Genomic DNA, 4,592 nt, shown 5'->3' with positions numbered 1-4,592 from the left:
AGGGGTCCTTTGCAGATCAATACTTTAAACCAGGGGTGTCAAACTCAATTTCATTGAGGGCCGCATCAGCATTGCGGTTGCCCTCAGGGGGCTGGATGGGTGTGGCCAGGATGAGTGCCGCCTACTGGGTGGGCATGGACAGAGTGGGTGTGGCCTACTGGGTGGGCATGGCCAGCTCTACATCATTCGCGTCAAGGGTGCATGCACCCAGGGAGTGGGGCCAAGGCAGCAGGGGGCGTTCCTTCACTGTTTCCAGGATGGCTTCGCAGGCCACATGAAACCACTTTGCGGGCCACATCCGGCCCCCAGGCCTTGTGTTTGACATGTCTGCTTTAAAGTGTCCACAAGCAAACCCCACCCCACAGTTCATCCAGATGGTTCAAACCAGCCAATCCCCAGGGGTTAAGTCCATCGTGGGAAAGAGGAGATAACGTCGGTCCGGCTCTGGGTCGTAGCATGATGTTCAAGCAGCTCTTCGCACCTCCTTTTGTGAACGGAGAGATAAGCCAGGCTCCGGAGGTTGTATTTCTTTCTCCCCCCCTCTTTTCCTAGCTGACAGGTTAGGGAGCAGAAAGTTCAGAGAGAGATACAGTGCAGGAAGCAAAAGGTTACATTGCAGCAAAGAGAGGAAGGGAAAGCAATAACCCCTTGGGAGTATGGCAGAACCCAGGGAAAGGTGAGATTTGTGTTTAGGTCAGAGGGGATAGGTAGAAATGAAATAGGAATGGGTTCTGGCAGTGGGCCTGTTAGCCCTCTCCAACAAACCACTCAAAGGGCCTTTTGCAACCTTCAGGTGTCCATGACATTGAACTGTGCCTCTCCTGCACACCAGCTTTGCTGTTGTTGTTTTTTTTTGCGGGGGGGGGGGCTGAATAAAGGCACCTGTTTCAGAGAAATCTTGTCTTCCTTCCTCAGAAGCACAGAAAAGTCACAAGACTCGGGCACATGTGAATATGATACGATAAGCCAGGGATGGCGAACCTTTTAGAGACCGAGTGCCCAAACTGCAACCCAAAACCCACTTATGCATCGTCGGGTGCCGGGTGGGTGTGGCCCATTGGGTGGGTGTGGCCCATTGGGTGGGCGTGGCTGCGGTGGTAACGGTAGCCTGGGTGAGACTAAAAAGTTCAATCAATCAATTCCAACTTTGCGAGATCTTTTTTTTCCCGCAAGAAATTGAAATTGATTGATTCATTTAACCTTTTTTTTTTTTGCACATGGCGGCGGAGGCCTAAAGCGAAAAGGTTTTATAAAACCCAGCTGAAGGCCTAGGACTGGGGCGACGGCGTGTGTGCCCACAGAGAGGGCTCTGCGTGCCGCCTCTGGCACCCGTGCCATAGGTTCGCCACCACTGCGATAAGCTCTACTATTACAGTCCATAGATTTGTTGATTTCAAAAGCAATTGAACACGCAAAGCGACTTTCCTCTTTTAAGTAATTCAAATATATAGTAGCACAAGATGAAGAAATCCCTGCTGGACTATTTCAGGACCTTTGATCTAATTTCCCTCTCTCTCCCCCCCCCTCCCTTGGGACATACACAAGCAGGAAAAGAGGCCGATTGCAGAGAATTGTGGAACAGGAGGAGATCAGATCTCAGTTTTTCTTGCTTTTTTTGGAACCAAATGCAGCTCTGGCTTTTTTAACTTCGAAAAGGCTGGGTGGAAGAGGCAGAGATTGCAGGAGGAGAAGGGAAGAGAGACTCTGAAAGAGCTGCTGATGGGCCTTGCTGGGTGTCTTTTTTATATGCAAAAGACTTTATTTATTTATTTTTAAATTTTATTGAGTTTTATAGGGTTGGGGATAGAATAGGATCGGGATAAGGATTAAGGTTTAGGGTGGGGTTGGGATCAGGAGTGGGGTTGGGAGGGGCTTGGGGTCAACATTGGGGTTATCCCCCAATAACATTTTCAATCTTTAGCAAACAGACTGTTGTCTGGGTACATACGTTCAGTTAACAATAGTTGATATAGTAATAAGTAACTGTAATAAGTGTAATAAGCGATAATCATAAACAGTATCAGTTAATGCAAAAGACTTACCCATCCGTTGCTTCTTGTCCTGCCTTCAGGTGCTTTGGAGAATGGCTTGACTATCTCTTCTTTGTGGCAACCCCTGAGATATTGGAAGACTGCTATCATGTCCCCCCTCGTCCTTCTCTTCATTAAACTAGACATCCCCAATTCCAGCAACCGTTCCTATACAAGTTTTAGCCTCCAGTCCCCTAATCATCTTTGTTGCTCTTCTCTCTTTCCAAAGTCTCAACATCTTTTTTACATCGCGGTGACCAAAACTGGATGCCGTATTCCAAGTGTGGCCTTACCAAGGCCTTGTAAAGTGGTATTAACACTTCACCTGATCTTGATTCTGTCCCTCTGTTAATGCAGCCTAGCACTGTGTTGTCCTTTTTGGCAGCTGCAGCACACGGCTGGCTCCTATTTAAGTGATTGTCCACTAGGACTCCGAGATCCCCCTCACAGTTGCTACTATTGAGCCAGGTACCCCCTATAGCAAAGCAAACCCATAAATTTTGCCCACTGGTCCAGGCCCTTCCTTTCTGGCCGAAGAACCAGTGAGGGGACATGTGAAATTGCTGGTGTTGGAATTTCTGCGGTGCTCAGGCTTTCTACACATGCAGGAATGTGAATCCGTGGCCAAAAAAATCCCTTGGCCCAAAGCCTCACCTGGCAACTTTTGAAACCGCCGCCGTCGTATTTATTTTGGATGGCTGTCAATCTCTCCGTCCCGGAGACCTGAGTCAGCAGATGGCGCGTCGCCTGCACCGTCCCACCTGGGCCGAGCCCTGATTGGGTGCCACTCGGTGTGTTTCATCAGAGCTGGAAAGGCTGCATTTCTGAACCTTGTGATGAGCTTGCAAAGAAAAAGCCTGTGCAGCTTAATGACTGAGCTCAGAAGCTGGTCATGGCGCTCTTCAAGATCCTCATCCCCGTCCTGATCGGGCTCGGCGCCTACTATTTCTACCCGCAAGAAACTTTCTCTGCAGGTAAGGAGGGCAGATCTTGCACGGGGGATTCCTAGGCCGTTGCTGTCCTTCTGCTTTTTCTGCTTTCATTATTCTTTTTCCGTTTAACGGGAAAGAATGGGCTTCCCTGGAGGGGAAAGGAGTTGGTGAAACTCTCGCAAGCCAGGTGTGAAGGTGGTCAGCTGGTCTTAGTCTCAGCAGGAGGGCAGCCCATTCCTGGTGTTCTCACAATGTGCTGGACCTCTACACTAAAGAAATGGGTTGAGGTCGCACAACACACGCAGAATCCAGCTGAGCATAGGCAAGTGCGGCAGCCGTCGCCCATCCAATTAAGCCCATTGCCTGAACACCACTGACAGGGAGATGCAAGCATCTCTTCCTCCGTGGGATGGGGCCTCCTGTCATCCAGACCCCTCCAGGGGAAACGGCATGTTAGAAAATCTCCTGCTTTCAGACTGGGGAAGGGGGGTTCAGGAAGCAGAAAGGGGCAGACCTTGAAGCATCAGCTTTGCGTTTGAGCTCCATCTGAGCCCCCCTAGCAAAAGGGGCCACACGCTAGATTCTCTGCTCACACAGGAGCAGGAATCCGGTCGCAGATTGTGGCGTCCTTCACTAATGGAATCTGTTGCCCAAGACTGGGCAGCTGGTTTTCATCCCACAGCTGTCCCAGATACCTGGCAGGTCACATCAGAGGAAGAGATGGGGAGCTGACCTCTGCGCAGCCCCAGGGCACCTGGGAGAGCCCCCACCCACCCACCCCAAAACAGCAACACGGATCCAGTTTCAAGTGCTCAGGGTGGTTCCAGGGGACCTTTGCAGTTCTTCAATCCCTACCTGCAATTCTTACTCAGAGTGGGAAGCTGAGCATCCCTGATACATAAGCGTCGCCGGTGGCCAGTAATATTCCATTTGGTATTCCGATGGGAGCTAGAAGAGTGTAAAAAGACCCAGGCTTAGGTGGGCAATGCAGTGGCCAAGGGCATGCTGGGAGTTGAAGTCCAACACCTTAAAAGTCACTGAAGTTGAGACACTCTGGCCCACGGAGGAGCAAATTGCAGAATTAGGTGCTGGGGAATTCTGGGGGGGCTGAAGTCCACAGATCTTAAAGTTGCCTGGGTTGGGAAATTTAGAATCTGGGGAGAGAAACGGGGTGGGGTGGGGATGGGGGGGGGGGAGAAGAGTAGAATTTGGGACTGAGAAAACGTGCAATTAACCTTACGAGGAAAGAAGAAATAACAACCAAGTGGGGAGAACCAGACGATCAGCTTTCTCCAAAGAAACATGAAAAGACACCCACACACCCCAATTTCCACCCACTCTGCCATCAGCTTGCTCCACAAGTGATTAAGTTAAGGGGGGGGGATGCCCTGCTCCTATTGGCACTTGAGGCCACTGAGGACCCCCCCCTCCACAGTGGAGGGCTGTTTGTTCTCCTTGGGTGGGGAGGCTTTTGCTTTGGCTTTTCTCTATGCCAAAAACGCCCTCCCCACTTCTCCGGGCCAACCCAGACCTGGCGGGAGCATCGGAGGTGACTGCTCTGCTGGACTCTTGGCTGCCTCACTTCGATGGGGGCTGGCAAGGGGTCAGCAGACTGCTGGCAGGTCCCCAA

Source organism: Protobothrops mucrosquamatus, unplaced genomic scaffold (assembly GCF_001527695.2).
Source record: "Protobothrops mucrosquamatus isolate PMUCROS unplaced genomic scaffold, P.Mucros_1.0 scaffold5975, whole genome shotgun sequence".
Lineage (NCBI taxonomy): Eukaryota > Metazoa > Chordata > Lepidosauria > Squamata > Viperidae > Protobothrops > Protobothrops mucrosquamatus.
This window is presented reverse-complemented; position numbering follows the sequence as displayed.